Here is an 18,445-nt window from a genome sequence, read left to right on the forward strand (position 1 = left end):
ACTTAACCTTTCCACTGAATATATGTGATTTCTGTCTTACTCTGAGTACGTTTTAATGAACGTAAAGTAAATGACCTGTTTCACCAACGCCGTGTTGCAGAGTTACAGATGCTGATGGAATCGGGAAAGTCCAGGAAATTCCCTGACTGACAACTGCCCCCTGCTTGAGCTGCACTGAATGCTTATATGACAGGCTGCATGGATGCTTGGCTCAAAATATTTAAATTAATAAAAGTTATGTGAAAGAATACAGTGAATGTGCACTTTTTGCTACTGTTTGTATGAATATATGCCAGCCTGTTCATTTCTTCCGCTTCGTACTAGCCTCCATTCTGACGTATTCTGACAGATATGCAGAGCACATGCGTAGATGAGACCTGGAAACATGACGACCGTATAGGAAAGGCCAACCGCGTGCACCCCCGCCCCTCTTCCATGTCCAACTGCTGCTAAACCCCGCCCCACCCTTACCCCCGCCAATCACAGCCCCCCCCCAGCTCCGACAGGTTGTTTCCGGTGCCTTTTTTTTGTACCAGGGGCCCAACATGATTCTGTTTGTTTGTTTGTTTTATGCTGTCCAGTGGTTAGCTAGCTGTTAGCTGTCCAGTGGTTAGCTAGCTGTTAGCTGTCCAGTGGTTAGCTAGCTGTTAGCTGTCCAGTGGTTAGCTAGCTGTTAGCTGTTAGCTGCTAGCTCTGGCTTGGTCTTTGTATAACAATGATAACACATTTCCCTGTAATTAAGTTCCATGACCTACCCGCAGGTGATGCACGGCGTTTCTTCTTTCTTCTGCCTCTGACTCTGTCACACCTGCAGCCAGACGATAGTCTGGTTTTGTCTGTCTTTTATGTTTTGTTTGTCACTTCCTGTTTTATTTTGTTAAGCTTTCCCTCATGTGTCTTGTCTGTCGTCTTTACTTCCTGTTCCCTGATCTTCCTCACCTCTGACCTGATTACCTGTCTCCGCCCTGATTTGTTCCACCTGTGTCTAGTTGTCTTCCCTCCCTTTTGTGTATTTAAACCCTGTCTCTTCCTTTTGTCGGTCGCCAGTTTGTAACTCCAGTAGTTCAGACCAGCGTTCTTGACCTCGTTTGTTCGTTTGCCTGCCTGTTTTTTGACCTGTTTTGGATTCCTCGGTTTCTCGTCTTCTGCCTGATCCCTGTCGGTTTTGTCTGCCTCATCTGATCTGGTTTTGACCTTCTCGCCCTGACTACCGGTACGTGAGTTTGCCTAGTCCTTATGTCCTGTTGCTCGATTGTTAGCCTGCCTGTGTATGACCTGTTTCCGTCCCTGACCTCCCTTTGCTTTTCCCCAGTCGGGGAAAACACTCCTAACACCGCTCGGGGAGACGGGCTGCTGCCCTCGATCCGGAGGACGAATCAGAGGAGGAAATCTCCAACCATTATCCTCAAGATTCTGTCACTCATAATATTTTTTCACCTGTGTGTGAATAATAAATCTTTTGGAACTAATTTTTGTTGTCTGAGTTCTGCATTTGGATTCTGTGCTTGTACTAACGTTATCACAGTACAAACTGGCCAAAGTATGAATCCAGCAGAACTCACACAGGTCAAGGAGGCTATTCAGTCTCAGGGGCACAGGCTAGGGGGACATGATCAGGCTCTCCACACCCTACTCGATAAAATGAACCAGCTAACTTCTCAGGTTGCTATGCTCACTAGTACTCAAGCCGCGGCTGTGTCAAGCGAGAATAGGTCCACCAGTCCGCCTGTTCGAGACTCGGCTGAGCCGAACATTCCGGCACCCTCCAAGTATTCTGGTAATCCTGACACTTGTCGTGATTTTTTGACTCAGATCCAGTTAATTTTTGATTCACAACCTGTTCGTTTTGCCAAAGACTCTGTAAAGATTGCTTATCTGGCTAGTTTGCTAGAAGGCCCTCCTCTCAGCTACTTTAATGCACTTTTTGAACAAGGTTCTCCTGCTGTTTTGTCTTTTTCGGCCTTGGTATCCGAACTTAAGCGGGTTTATGACCACCCGGTTCGGACCCAGTTCGCAGGCCATCAGATTATGAGGCTTAGACAGGGAGAGCGGACCATCAGGCAGTATGTGAGCGCTTTTCGATCTTTAGCAGTGGAGTCTGGGTGGAACAACCAGGCCCTGATTACTGCTTTTTTGTCCGGTCTTAATCGCTCTGTCGGCCGGGAGATGGCGCTCTGCCAACAACTCACCTCCTTAGACGAAGTTATCACCGAGGCTATCCGGGTCGCTGATCAGGAATCAGTTTGGCAGTCCATGGAACCTGAGGTCGGCGCTTCGTCCAGCAGGGGTCCTGGCCGTGAGATGATACGTCTTCCAGTAGCAGAGACTGGTGGGAACAAGGAGGAGCCCATGCAGTTGGGACGGACTCACATTTCCTCGGAGGAACGCCGCCGACGCATGACGGAGGGGCTTTGTCTTTATTGTGGTCAAAGTGGGCATAGAGTAAGCAACTGCACCCTTAGGCCTGATGCCAAGACTGGTGAGGGGTCGCTGTTGAGCAGAACTGTGTGTTTGTCCACTGTAACTCGTCCGTTTCCTGTGGTTCTGTTGTGCTCTAATTCTGTCTCTCCAGCACCCCGTCCTGATCGACTCTGGGTCCGACGCTAACCTTATGGACCAGAACTTAGTAACTAAGCTGGGACTCGTCTCTACCCCGATCCAGCGTCCGTTGGAGGCCCGAGCCCTGGATGAGCATGTGATCTGTCGGATCACTCATTGTACTGAGCCGGTGACTGTGCAGTTTCTCGACGGACACACTGAAAGCATTAGCTTTCATATATATAACTCAGAAACTCAACCACTCATTTTGGGGTATCCTTGGCTACAGATCCACAAACCATTCATTGATTGGGACACAGGGGAGGTTTATTCCTGGTGTAAAGATTGTGAAACACGATGCAAGTTTGTTAAATTACCTGTTAGTTCTCCTGTGATGTCACAAATTTCTGTAGCCCCTGTTAGCATGCCCAAGGAGGAAAATAAGGATTTCCCTGCCTTAGAAAAGGTGCCCCTGTGTTATCATGACTTAAAGGAAGTGTTTAGTAAGTCAAAGGCTACGGCTTTGCCACCTCATCGCCCTTATGTTTGTGCTATTGATCTACGCCCTGGTACTTCTCCCCCTAAAGGGAGATTATATTCCCTGTCCGGCCCTGAGAACCTAGCTATGAAGAAGTACATTGACGAGTCCTTGGCTGCTGGGTTAATTAGGCCCTCATCGTCGCCTGCAGGAGCAGGCTTCTTTTTTGTGGACAAGAAGGACAAGACCCTCAGGCCCTGTATTGATTATAGGGGGCTTAACGACATTACTGTCCGAAACAGGTATCCCTTACCATTAATGTCTTCCGCCTTTGAGCTGTTGCATGGTGCTAAGGTTTTCTCCAAATTAGACCTCCGTAATGCCTACCACTTAGTCCGTATCAGAGAGGGTGATGAGTGGAAGACGGCGTTTAACACCCCTAGTGGGCATTACGAGTACTTGGTGATGCCTTTTGGTCTAACCAACGCCCCCGCTGTTTTCCAGGCATTGGTTAATGATGTTCTCCGAGACATGCTTAATGTTTTTGTGTTTGTCTACCTGGACGATATTTTGATTTTTTCTCCAGATGAAGAGACTCACATTCATCATGTGCGACAAGTGCTTCAAAGACTCCTGGCTAACCAACTGTTTGTCAAAGCGGAGAAATGTGAATTTCACCAGCCCTCGGTGTCCTTTTTGGGCTTCATCATCTCAGAAGGAAGCGTCCAGATGGATCCTGAAAAGGTTAGTGCGGTCAGGGAGTGGCCGACCCCAGCTTCCAGAAAAGATGTTCAAAGATTTTTGGGCTTCGCTAACTTCTATAGGAAGTTTATTCGGGGGTTCAGCAGTGTGGCTGCTCCCCTGCATTCTCTCACCTCTTCAAAGTCTGTGTTCAGGTGGAACCCGGAAGCTGAAAAGGCCTTCAACCACCTGAAGGGGGTGTTCTCCACGGCTCCCATCCTGTCCGTTCCTGACCCAGCTCTGCAGTTTGTGGTGGAAGTCGACGCCTCTGATTTGGGTGTTGGGGCGGTCATTTCACAACGCTCCGCCACTGATAATAGGCTCCACCCCTGTGCTTATCTCTCTAAAAGATTGTCTCCTGCAGAGAAGAACTATGACATTGGTAACCGTGAGCTGCTGGCCATTAAGGTGGCGTTGGAAGAATGGCGCCATTGGCTGGAGGGGACGGACGTGCCATTTCTTATCTGGACTGATCATAAGAATCTGGAGTATCTGCGCTCAGCTAAGTGTCTCAACTCTTGTCAGGCCAGGTGGGCTCTATTTTTCACCCGCTTTAACTTTACCCTTTCCTACCGTCCTGGCTCTAAGAATGGGAAGCCGGATGCTCTCTCCAGGGTTTTCTCTCCTGACACCCCCTTGTCTGAACCTGAGACTATTTTGCCCAGTTCCTGTGTTATTGGGGCTTTTCAGTGGGGGGTGGAGAAGTTGGTCATGGAGGCCCTTAATGATTGTGAAGTTCCGGATGGCGTCCCGCCAGACCGTCTGTTTGTCCCTCCTCGCCTTCGTTCTCAGGTGATCCAGTGGGGCCATGCTTCGAAGATGGCATGCCATCCTGGGGTGAAGAGGACCCTGTTTGTGGTGAAACAGCGCTTTTGGTGGCCAGCCATGGAAAGGGACGTCACCGAATATGTGGCCGCATGTCCAGTGTGTGCGGCCTGTAAAGTCTCCAATAAGGCTCCCATGGGGGAGTTGCGTCCGTTACCTGTTCCCAGAAGACCCTGGTCAGACATCGCCCTGGATTTTGTAACAGGTTTGCCCCTGTCTAATGGTAACACGGTGGTTCTCACTGTGGTGGATAGATTCTCCAAGATGGTGCATTTTATTCCACTGCCTAAACTGCCCTCGGCTAAGGAGACAGCTGAGGCGCTACTGACTCATGTTTTTCGTTTACATGGTTTTCCCAGAGACGTGGTCTCCGATAGGGGGCCTCAGTTCGTGGCCAGTTTTTGGAAGGCTTTTTGTTCCCTTGTTGGTGCCTCTGTCAGTCTGTCCTCTGGTTTTCACCCGCAGACTAATGGCCAAACAGAGAGGCTTAACCAGGTCCTGGAGGTGGGTCTCCGTGTGTTGGCCTCCCAGAATCCCGCCTCCTGGAGCCGTCATCTGTTGTGGGTGGAGTTCGCTCATAACTCTCTGCCCAGTGCTTCTTCTGGGCTTTCTCCCTTCCATGTTGTGTATGGTTATCAGCCGCCCTTGTTTCCTTCATTGGAGAAGGAGGTGGGCGTGCCTTCAGCCCTGGCTCTCATCCATCGCTGCAAAAGGACTTGGGCCCGAGCTAGACAGGCCCTATTGAAGGCGTCGGGCCGTTACAAGACCTCGGCGGATGCCCATAGGAGCCCAGCCCCCGTTTACCATCCTGACCAGAGGGTTTGGCTGTCTGCTAAACATCTCCCGCTGCGGATTGAGAGTCGCAAGTTGGCACCCAGGTTTGTAGGTCCATTCCCTATATCAAAAGTTATTAATCCTGTTTCTGTTCGCCTGAAGTTACCAAGGTCTATGAGGATCCATCCCACTTTCCACGTCAGCCAAATCAAACCTGTGAAGGAGAGCCATCTGGTCCCACCCACCCAACCTCCTCCGCCGCCACGGATGATTGATGGGGATCCGGCTTACACGGTCCGCCGTTTGATGGCAGCTCGCCGCCGGGGAAGAGGGTTCCAATACCTTGTGGACTGGGAGGGTTATGGACCTGAAGAGCGTTCCTGGGTGCCAGCGTCTCGCATTCTGGATCCGGACCTGATTCAACAGTTTCATCAGAGCCATCCTGATGTTCCTGGTCCGTCTGGTGCCGTCCCTAGGAGGGGGGGTACTGTCACACCTGCAGCCAGACGATAGTCTGGTTTTGTCTGTCTTTTATGTTTTGTTTGTCACTTCCTGTTTTATTTTGTTAAGTTTTCCCTCATGTGTCTTGTCTGTCGTCTTTACTTCCTGTTCCCTGATCTTCCTCACCTCTGACCTGATTACCTGTCTCCGCCCTGATTTGTTCCACCTGTGTCTAGTTGTCTTCCCTCCCTTTTGTGTATTTAAACCCTGTCTCTTCCTTTTGTCGGTCGCCAGTTTGTAACTCCAGTAGTTCAGACCAGCGCTCTTGACCTCGTTTGTTCGTTTGCCTGCCTGTTTTTTGACCTGTTTTGGATTCCTCGGTTTCTCGTCTTCTGCCTGATCCCTGTCGGTTTTGTCTGCCTCATCTGATACCTGGTTTTGACCTTCTCGCCCTGACTACCGGTACGTGAGTTTGCCTTGTCCTTATGTCCTGTTGCTCGATTGTTAGCCTGCCTGTGTATGACCTGTTTCCGTCCCTGACCTCCCTTTGCTTTTCCCCAGTCGGGGAAAACACTCCTAACACCGCTCGGGGAGACGGGCTGCTGCCCTCGATCCGGAGGACGAATCAGAGGAGGAAATCTCCAACCATTATCCTCAAGATTCTGTCACTCATAATATTTTTTCCCCTGTGTGTGAATAATAAATCTTTTGGAACTAATTTTTGTTGTCTGAGTTCTGCATTTGGATTCTGTGCTTGTACTAACGTTATCACAGACTCTTGCTTTTTTGTTGTCTTTTCGGTAAAAAAAAAAAAAAGAAGCTTGCTGTCAAGCCAATAGTCAAACGTGAGTTGTGCGCGTGAGTTGTGCATGTGCAGTGAACAGACCAGACCACTGGGGGGGGCTCCACAGGAGTGGACCTGACATTACAATAATTCATTTTTCAAGCAAAAAGTTCTGATTGTAAAGTGAAATTGTATCTATACCATACACAATGCTTAATTAAAATTAAAATCTTGATTATAATCACCATGGCTTTTTTTTTTTTTTTTATTAAGGTGTTTTGGTCCAATAACTATTTCCATTAATTATCATTACTATATGTAATAAATGCTTAAAACAGACTTGAATTTTTTATCATATTTATTATGAAAAAACCACTAACCCTACCCCCTTATCTTAACCCTACCCTTAACCACTAACCCAAATTTCAACCCCAACCCCTACACTTATTTTATTTTCTATCCTAACCCTAATCTCCAATCCTGATGCTAATTTTATCACAAATTCCCATCCTTAAATTCATTTCCCACAGTTTCCCCTCCCTTTCATTCCTTTTTTGGAAATGGTTTTGATGTTTATTTTATCGAACATGGCTATTAATTGTTTTTTGAGAAGAGACTTTTAGAACCTTTTAAACAAGTAAAAGGTAAAATAAATGAGGAAATACTGAATATAAATAAAAAAGACCTCTGTGAGCCGTGCATAACAGAAAAAGTTAGGGTTAGAGTTAGGGGCCACAGATCTGTAAACCGGAAATCTTGGCGTAAATTGACACACGATCAAATGCCGTTGAATAACACACTAAAGGATGAAAATGCGTACGTATAACACATGAAACGCCATAAAAACGGACATGACGTACAGTGTGATTTCATGAGGTCAGTCTGTTAATGTCTTATTTTAAGTGTTCATTCATCTGTTGACAGGCTGATTTCTAGATTTAACTGAATCTGAATTCCAGAAACCTGGTCCAGTGAAATTCTCTTGCTGCATGGACAGATGTTTCACTTGTTTTCAGTCAGATTTCGTGTTTTCATCTGGTTTTTAGACACCCCTTTTTTGGAGTGAACTTCCTTCAGGTTTTACCAAAGGCTGAACCTCCTCAGTCGTGGTCACATGACGGTTTCAGTGGATGTGGTTGGTTGGTGCTCCACCCCCTGATCCACACTTCTTCTTCTTCTTCTTCTTCTTCTTCTTCTTCTTCTTCTTCTTTCTTCTTCTTCTTCTTCCGTGTTCGTCTTTTTCCTCTTCTTCCTTGTCCTTCTTCTTCTTTTTTCTTCTTTTTTCTTGTTTTTCTTCCTCTTCCTTGTTCTTCTTTTTCCTCTTCTTTTTTTCTTTGTCTTCTTCTTCTTCCTTTTCTTCTTCTTTTTCTTCTTCTTCTTAGTTGTTCTTCTTTTTCTTCTTGTTGTTCTTCTTTTTATTCTTCTTCGTCTTCTTCCTTGTTCTTCTTTTTCTTCTTCATCTTCTTCTTCTTCCTTGTTGTTCTTCTTCCTTGTTCTTCTTCTTTTCTCTTCCTTGTTCTTCTTTTTGTTCTTCTTTGTCTTGTTCTTCTTCCTTGTTTTTCTTCTTTTTCTTCTTCTTCTTTGTCTTCTTCTTCCTTGTTCTTCTTTTTCTTCTTCCTTGTTCTTCTTCTTCTTGTTCTTCTTCTTCCTTGTTCTTCTTCTTTTTCCTCTTTCTTCTTCTTAAAGCTGGGTTTCTTCTTCGCCTCCTCACTCCTTATTTGACAGTTTCACATGTAGAAACAGACCCAGACCTTCAGTCCTGTCCCATGACGTGTGCTTCGGTGCATGTGCTTCCTGATTGGCCGCCGATGAAAGGCGACGCAGAGGTGTGTGTGCTCCAGCTGCTTCGCATCTCGCCGTGTGTTTGTGTTAGAACGATGACGAAAGCTTCGCCGGCGTTGGGGGTCAGAGGTCACCGCACGTGGTTGGAGTTGATTAGCGAGTGTCCTCTGGAGAGTTGTCCACTTGTCATGTGTGTTCAACTCCATCGAAGGAACGAAGACTGAGGACGAGGAAGTTAACGCGTGTTTTCATGAGCTGTGATTTTCAGCAGTTTGTGAGGAGCTGCTGAAGATTCACATCCCATTAATTTATCAGTGGAAACACTCATTAACATTTTACACAACTTCAGAGAGACTTGGGTAAAATTTGCACAACATTTACATGAAAACAGCAGCTGTGTTCCAGAGTTTACGCCACAACCACAACCAGAGGTCAGCGTCTTCTGCTGCAGTCGAGCTCAGGGTTTTGGTCTTTACAGATCTGTGTTTGTTTAACAGAACGTCTGCAGTTTGTAGGTTATTCATCAGATGTGTCGGAGTGGAGAGGTCGCCAACGCGGACTTTCGTTAACTCCATCTGACCCGGGTTTGCTTCATAAACCACCATAAAACCAGGTGTGATACGAACAGCTGGAGGTTTTCAGCGTCAGGATCGGAATGAATCACCTCGTGTTTCTGCGACGATCACGGCTCAGACTGTGGTTGATTTGTGGGAACGTGATCCAACCTCAACCAAGGTTATTAACGTTAACGAAAACTAATGAAATGACAAAAACTAGAATTGAAAAAACATTTTTGTTAACTGAAATTAATAAAAACTATAATTAAAAGGAAAAACGATAACTAACTGAAGCTGTATTGTGTGTTTACAAAACTAACTAAAACAAATAAAAATTATGGATTAAATTCCCTTCGTTTTCATCTTTGTCAATGTCAGATTGATATGTAATCGATTTATTTCGCAATTTTAGCTAGCAGCACCATACGACACTTGACGGTCCGTCACTTGTGGTCACTTGTGGTTTCCAGTCGTCTTCTGGTCCCCACTCTACCTGGAAACATAGAGACTAAAGTTGGGAGAAAGCAGCAGAGTCCTGTCTGGGATTTATTTGAATACGACGGAGAAGAAGAGAAAATATATAAAGAAACTAAAACTAAGCATTTAGAAAAAACGAAAACTAATAAAAACTAGCAAACCTGCTCTAAAAACAAATTAAAACTAACTGAATTAGAGAAAAAAGTCCAAACTAAATAAAACTAAACTAGAATGAAAAATCCAAAACTATTAGAACCTTGACCTTGAGTCAACCCAAAGAACCACCAAAAGACAAATGTTCTGTAAAAACCGGCACCAGCCTGCGTTGGAGCCTTAGCGTTAGCATTCCCACTTAGCTTCATGTTCTGTAAAGTACTGACGTAGATCCAGCGGTTTACCGAATAAAGATGGCCGCAAAATCATGGCCTTGAGGTCTTGAAGGTAGACCGGAGTCTGATATGTGAGTCTAAGTGTTTCCATAACGACCAGACGACCTCTGTGGTGACCTTTGACCTCTGATCCATAGATGACGACGCCCCCGATCAGATCTAACATCAACTACATGATGGTTTAACGAGACAAGCAGAACACAGAACCACGGACAGAACACAAGAACAAGAACCCAACACATGAAGAAGAACCAAACACACTAAGAACTGAACACACGAAGAAGAACCAAACACATAAAAAAGAACTACAGACTCAACACATGAAGAAAAACCAAACACATGAAGAAGAACCAAACACACAAAGAAGAACACCAGAACCAACATATGAAGAAGAACCAAACACGTGAAGAACAACCACAGACCCAGCACAAAAACAAGAACCAAACACTAAGAAGAACCGAACACATAAAAAAGAACTACAGAACCAACATATGAACAAGAACCACTGACCCAACACAAGAACAAGAACCACGGACAGAACACAAGAACAAGAACCACTGACCCAACACAAGAACAAGAACCACGGACAGAACACAAGAACAAGAACCACGGACAGAACACAAGAACAAGAATCACGGATCCAACACAAGAACAAGCACCAAACACACGAAGAAGAACCAAACACATGAAGAAGAACACCAGACCCAACCCAAGAACAAGAACCAAACACACAAAAAAGAACTACAAACCCAACACATGAAGAAGAACCAAACACATGAAGAAGAACCAAACACACGAAGAATTGAACACATGAAAAAGAACCAAACACACAAAAAAGAACTTAACACATGAAGAAGAACCAAACACATGAAGAACTGAACACATGAAGAAGAACCAAACACATGAAGAAGAACCAAACACATGAAGAAGAACCAAACACATGAAGAATTGAACACATGAAGAAGAACCAAACACACGAAGAACTGAACACATGAAGAAGAACCAAACACATGAAGAAGAACCAAACACATGAAGAAGAACTGAACACATGAAGAAGAACGGAACACATGTAGAAGGAGCTGCAGTTCTTAACAGGACACTGACATGTCAGTCCGATGCTGTGGAGGCTTATGGGAAATGGAGTTTAGAATCTGCTCATTTGTGTTTTCACTCAGTGTTCATTTACTGTATTTGATCAGATACTTTCTTCACTTCTGTGATATTTTCATGTCTTCATTTTTTTGTTTAACACAAATATCTGTACTTTCACCTCCTTTACATTCTTAAAAGTGGCTCAACTTTTCCTACATTTGATGGGAATTTTTCATTATTTCTATTTTACAGTTTTGCAAAATGGATGAACCCTGATAAATTGCTCAGTTTTCCAGATGACGTTTAAGGTCTAAAGATGTAAAAGACAAAAACAGTGACAAACGCCATAAAACTGAACCTAAATTCATTTCCCATCCTGGACACAGAGTTCAAGGTCGGACTTTTCTGCGCTTGTGTTTTCATCCATTTCTCTGGTTTCTCTTTGTAAAACCTTCAGACTGAGCCGTAGCGGAGGTCAGGTCCGCTCTGATGTATGACGGTCTAATGACCGGACCAATGGGCCGCTGACGGAGCAGAGGAGTCTGGGTAAACGTCCCCGGTGTGCCATCCATCCAGCGGTGCTGAGTGAGTCTGTGACGGTTTGGTTTTAAACACAGCGGCCGATAGATCAGACGGAGCTGAAGTCTGACTCCAAACACCCGAAGCCGGCGGGGATCAGCCGGAGGTCGACGCCAACTACCCACAAACCCGGCAGAGAAGAAGAGCGATGACCAACAGACGGACGAGGCCTCACTGGGATTGGCTGATTAAAGACGGAACGTAAATATTAAGACCGATCCATCAGCGGCGCCGGTTCACACATGGACCGAAGGCCGACACCTGACATGACCACCGCCAGGACGTTAAAGGATCAGCCTGTGGTTCTGTGGCAACGTGGTCACAGTAGAACCCAGTAGAACCGAGGTGTCAAACATACATTCGTTCTAAAACAGAGTAAAGTTCATAGTTGTCAATATTTATAGGTTATTATGTTAATATTTGACTGGTCTGATCCTGAACCGGAACTAAAATGAGTTCTACAGCCCTGCACTAGAACCCAGTAGAACCCAGTAGAACCCAGTAGAACCCAGTAGAACCCAGTAGAGCCCAGTAAAACCCAGTAGAACCCAGTAGAACCCAGTAGAACCCAGTAGAACCCAGTAGAGCCCAGTAGAACCCAGTAAAACCCAGTAGAACCTCCAGGCTCTCCAACTGAAACAGGAAGTCCCAGTTCTCATAAGGTAAAAGCCTTTGTTTGTGGAGCGGCTGCAGATTCCACGCTGTCGTCGAGTGTCAAAGTGAATTTCCACTCGTCTCCCGCGGTAACGAAGGCTTTAATGAATGCATTAACGCCGCGTCAGCCTCTGATTGGCTGTTTGCACACGCTCAGTCTGTGCTGTGTGAACCTGTAAACCCATACATATACATCCATGTAAATGACACACACTGCATGTCATTACAGCCTGCACACACACACACACACACACACACACACACACACACACACACACACACACACACACACACACACACACACACACACACACACACACGGCAGCTGCCTCCATTTCCCATCATCCCCCTGGTGCTGTCTGTCTGTCTGGAGGATCTTTGTTCCATTGACTGTTTTTACTTTTACTGCTTCTTTTGTTTCCTTTCCTCTTATTTCCTTTAGTGTTCCCTACTTTCCTTTCCTTATTTCCTTTCCTATGCTCTTTTCTTCAGCAGTGATGTTCCTTATCCTTCTTCATCTCCTCTTTTTCTGTCTCTTCCTTCTGCTTTCCTTTCCTTTCCTTTCCTTTCCTTTCCTTTCCTTTCCTTTCCTTTCCTTTCCTTTCCTTTCCTTTCCTTTCCTTTCCTTTCCGTCTCTTTCCTTTCCTTTTTTTCTCCTCTCCTCTCCTCTCCTCTCCTCTCCTCTCCTCTCCTCTCCTCTCCTCTCCTCTCCTCTCCTCTCCTCTCCTCTCCTCTCCTCTCCTCTCCTCTCCTCTCCTCTCCTCTCCTCTCCTCTCCTCTCCTCTCCTCTCCTGCTTTCCTTCCTTTCTTTCCTTCTTTCCTTCTTTTCTTTTCTTTTCTTTTCCTTTCCTTTCCTTTTTTCCTTTCTCCCTTCCCTTCCCTTTAAAACAAAACTAACAAAAAACGATCTAAAACTAGTCATTTCAGTTGCATAAATTAAAATAACACTGTGTACGAAAAAATAACATTCAAAACCCAAATAAAAAGATGAAAAAAACAACAAAAAACAGCTGAAAGTTTCATCTGAAATGTGAGGGAAGTTCTTCAGCCTTTTTCAGCTTCTGCAAATGAAGACTTTTCACATAAAATCTGAAAAATCTAAACCAAAACGCACTCAAAACAGTCCAAATCTGACCTATTCAGTTCAATATAATTAAAGTAATAAACTCAAAAGTCCAAATAAAAGATGAAATAAAAACGTCTGTGAAATGTGAGGGAAGTTCTTCAACCTTTTTCAGCTTCTAAAACATTAAGACGTTCCACATGAAACCTGAAAAACTGAAACGAACAAAAACAAAACAAAACGACAAACTAAAACAATCAGCTGTAGGTCAATAAATTAAACACCACATACAACACTCATAAAACTCAACCATAAAAAACAGTCGAACATTCTGTCTGAAATGTGATACAGTCGGTTATTCAGCCTTTTTCAGCTTGTACAAAATGAAGACATCACACATTGAAGCTGAAAAATTCTAAAACTAGTTAATTCAGTTAAATGTAATTAAACTAATACTAAATAAAGTCAAACCCAAACAAAAAACTGAAATATAAACATCTGAATGTTTTGTCTGTAAAATGTGATGCAGGTCAGTTATTCAGCCTTTTTAACATCTGCAAATTAAGACAAAACTGATGAACAACAGTCTAAAACTAATCAATAAACAACTGTACGAATGAAAAAATAAAACTCCAAACCCAAACTGAAAGATAAAATAAAAACAGTTGAATATTTCATCTGTTAAATCTGATGGGAGTCAGTTCTTCAGCTTCTACAAATGAAGACTTTTATATAAAACCTGAAACACCTGAACTGAAACGAACTCAAAACAGTCCAAATCTGGTCTCTTCAGTTCAATAGAGTTAAAGCAATAAACTCAAAACCCCAAATAAAAAAATGAAATCAAAATAAAAACAGCTGAATGATTCTTCTGCCACTGCAAAAAAAAAAAAAAAAAAAAGGCCTGTACAAAAATACATTTTTTTAAAACTCATTTTTGGGTTAAAATGTTGTATTTCAAGTCAAATTATCGGCAGTAAGAAAATTACACTTATCAAGTTTTATTAAAATAAGAAACTATTATCTACGTACAATGGTGTATTAGGGCCACATGAGAAAAAAAACACTGGCCACTACAAGAATAAAGTTGTAATATTTGGAAAATAAAGTCGTAATATTTGGAGAATAAAGTCACAATTTAAAAACGTGGAAAAATATAATTTACCAGAATAAAGTCGTACCCACTGGTCTCCTCATGTAGAACTGGGAACATTCTATGAGGTTCTACTTTCATTTGGGGTTTACACACAAAGGACAAATATTGAGACTATTGGCCCCACCCACCAAATACTGAGCCTATTAGCCCCGCCCACCATCACTTCGCTTCTTGCGTTCGCTGTAAACAGAAACTCTGTCACCAAAAAGGTTAAAGCCTTACAATTTATACATGATGACGTTTTAATCGCACTATTGTGAATTTTTTCCCAAAACATTACAACTTTAATGTTATAAAAGTACAACATTATTCTTGTTACATTATGAGGTTTTTTTTTTTAAACTATGACTCTTCTCTCATGATATTAAGTGTCTTCATGCTGGAAATATTAAGACATTATTTTTGTTAAATTAGGAATTCTTTTTTTTTTAAACTACGACTTTATTCACATAATATTTTGGGTTTTCTCTCAATATTTTATGAGTTTATTCTCGTAGTGACAAGTGCTTTTATTTTCTTATGTGGCACTGATACACCGTTGTATCTAAAGATTATAGAATGATAATATTCTTATTTTAAGCAGAACATACTTGTTTCAAGTCTTCATAGTAAGATTTTTTTTTTTTTAATCTATGGTAAATCTATGGTTTTATGGAGATGTAATGACTCAGCAGATATGTATCAGAAAAACTGCATAAAACAAGTATAAATGTGTTGAAGGTAAACACTTCCTGTGTCGTCCATAGTCATCCCAAAAATGGAGCTGGTTTTATTATAAATATTACTTAAAATCACTTGTAATATCTAAATGGGGTCGTCAAATAATCTGAACAAGATTAAGACCCAATAATTTAAAAAAAATCTTTGAAATGGTCTTTCAAGATAAATATTCAGACAAAACTAATAAAAAAAAACCCTAAAACTATTCATTAAAACTAAAACCACACATGAACTCATGAAACTCAACCATGAAAAACAGTTTGAAATGTGATGAGAGTCACTTATTCAGCTTTTTTCAGCTTCTAAAAAATGAAGACATTCCATGTTAAACCTAAAATGAGTTAATTCAGTTGAGTTTAATTAAACTAACAGTATATATATATATATATATATATATATATATATATATATATATATATATATATATATATATATATGTATATATATATATATATGAAACTCAAAACCAGAACAAAAAAATGAAAAAACAAACATCTGAGCACTTTGTATAAATATTGTTTAAAATTAGTTGTAATATCTGAGTGAGGTTCAGCTGAAGATGAAAATTCTTGGATGTAACTCAAATAATCTGAACAAGTTTAATTTTAAATAAGTAAATAAATGTAAAACATAATCTTTCAGATGAATATTCCAAATTCCAGTCCGTTTATTTACGTCACATGTTCTTTTTTTCAGTGCGTTAAATGTGATGGCAGTCAGGCTCACGGTGTAAAAAACAGTGGAACGTCCCTTTAACGAGTCACTTCGTTCTCTGTTCCCATTTCGTGCCCGTGGTCATGTGGTCATGTGGTCATGTGGTCACATGGTCACATGGTCACATGGTCACGTGGTCACGTGCTCACGGGTCCGTTTGCGTGGCGTCAGAGGAAGTTTGCGCCATCCTCAGGTGTCGGGTTTTTAAAACACTAAATGATATTTGTCCTTGTAATGACTTTATGAGAAAAAGATTTAATATTGAGAAAAATAATTGTGTTTTCTGTGAATCTGAAATTGAATCTTCGGAACATTTGTTTTTTCACTTCTCATACACCAGGACATTTTGGACTGCATTTCAAGACTGGACATCTGAGGACACTCAAACACCCCAAATGGAATTATAAAGACATTCAATTTGGAATTATAATGGAAAACCAAAAACAAGAAATTATGTACAACACTTTAATTATTTTTGCTAAACAATTTATCCACAGATGTAGATTTATGAAGAACCACCCACTGTTCTCAATTTATATAAATGAAATAACAAACTTCAGAAAAACACTGAAACATGTAAAAACTACAAAAGCCTTGATTCTGTATGAAAATTTAAATGTATTGATACCTGAATAGACTGCTGTCTTTTATTTTTTTACTTTTATTTTTTATTTATTTATTTTTTCTTTATAATGTTCACTGTAAAAAAAAAACAAAAAAAAAAACTGTAAAAAATGGTATTATTCAGGCAGCAGGGGTGCCGAAAAAATACTGTAAAATAATGGAAAATAACCATCTCATAAAAATACAGTAATTTTCCAGAATTGAAATACAGTTTTTTGCCCTAACTTTACATGAGATTTTGCTTTGGTTTTTTTTTTGGTTTTTTTTGACTTTTTAATGTTTAATAAAGAATATTTACATGTATTAAAACAATGAAATTATATATATATATATATATATATATATATATATATATATATATATATATATATATATATATATATATATATATAATCTTTAGTTTTCTCTTGATTAATCAGACTTCATTTACAGAGCTTTGTCTGTGATTGATTTCTCAATAAATGCATTTATTATTTTAACTCTAACTTTCTCCCTTTTTCTTTGTGTGAGTTAACAGTTGAACGGTAAATTTCCACGACAATATATATGTGTGTGTGTGTGTGTGTGTATATATATAAATAAATAAATATATATATATATATATATATATATATAGATAGATAGATAGATAGATAGATAGATAGATAGATAGATAGATAGATAGATAGATAGATAGATAGATATAGATATAGATATATGTAAAATTTTCTGTGCGACTAAGTTGTACAATTCACTGATAAAAACTGCATTTGGACAGTTTATCAGTGCTTATACATGTTATAGATTCACCAAAATACATTTATTCAACACTTTTGTTGTAAAACCTCCTGTAATTACACAAGATATTTGTCAATTAACAAACAAGTCTTGTTAAACTTACAGAACAAATACTTCTTTTATGGTTAATTGTCAGTAATTTTATCTCATTTTATTATTTTTTTCAGTATTAAACTTTAAATCAACAGTTTAATCTCATGAATAGAAAAGAAATATTTGTGAAATTATGATACATTTGCAAATGTATTTTAACTGTGTTTTTGTATGAAAAAAGAAAAAAAAATTTAAAAAATGGAAATTTTTTGGTTATTCACAGTTACAGTTTTTTTGACATTTATTTGACATGTAAAATCACAGTCTATTTTTGTCATTTCATTGATATTTTCCTGTGTCATAAAAATACAGGAAAAATCCATAAAATAAACAGTGCAAATTCTGTTAAATTACAGATTTTTTACAGTGTTCTTTACAAATACTGTTCAGCATAAGGTTGATATTCTATGCTCAGTCTGGAAAAAAGTGTTTTTCTGTAATTCATCAGAATGTATGTCCAGATTTGATTCAATAAAGTTTAAGGATTAAAAAAAAAAAAAAAAAAAGGTGTGGGGTTTGTCCCCCGTCCGCCGTCGCTCGGCCTTTCTCCTCGTCTGTCTTTACCTTGTCAACGCCGAACAAAGACACAAAACACACTCGCGCACACATTCACAGCCCCCGAGAAAAGGGCTGCGAGGGGGGGGGACTTTTAGCCGGGGGTCAAAGGTCGGGGGCCCTTAAACCAACACTGTGGCCTCCTGAAGCTCACAGCAATTACCTCTGAGACAGCGAGGAGCGAAGGAGGCTCCAATTAAAGGGCCGGACACCGACACAATCACGGCCACTTCATCGGCCTCATTCAGGGGCCCCCAGACCCCCCCCCCCCCCCCCGATGAAGACAGAGGACGAGACCAGGACGAGACCAGGAGGAAGGAGGAGTGTGAATGCAGTCTCCTTCTCCTGCTCGGTGGTGCTGACTCCTGCTCTGTTCAGGCTTTAATGAGGCTGTATTTACGGGTACAAAGCTCCCACCGCCGCTCCACAACACCACCACCTTCAACACCACACCGTCAATAATTGGCTTCTTTGCATCGAGTAGAATAGTGACAGAGACGAGAAAAAACCCCAGTTTGTAAAGCAGAGTGAGAGGTCGTCTTTGTCCCGACGCTCACTGTTATTGAGTTCTTTAACTGTTGGAGTGCTGCTTAATTAGTGCTTTTTTCTGCCCATTAAAGCTGACTTTAACG

The 18,445-nt window shown here is 41.4% G+C and overlaps 1 long non-coding RNA gene across 1 annotated transcript; it reads right to left on the reverse strand.

Moving 5' to 3' along the window:
* Positions 1–252: 252 nt before the first annotated feature.
* On the reverse strand, positions 253–18,116 carry LOC115414151 (uncharacterized). The gene is made up of 3 exons (XR_003934580.1): positions 18,106–18,116; positions 6,394–6,399; positions 253–428 (listed from the first exon to the last, which is right to left on the reverse strand). It is a non-coding gene; the product is annotated as an uncharacterized LOC115414151 (long non-coding RNA).
* Between the last annotated feature and the right edge of the window lie 329 nt (positions 18,117–18,445).

The sequence above is a fragment of the Sphaeramia orbicularis genome, chromosome 22 (assembly GCF_902148855.1).
Source record: "Sphaeramia orbicularis chromosome 22, fSphaOr1.1, whole genome shotgun sequence".
Taxonomy (NCBI): domain Eukaryota; kingdom Metazoa; phylum Chordata; class Actinopteri; order Kurtiformes; family Apogonidae; genus Sphaeramia; species Sphaeramia orbicularis.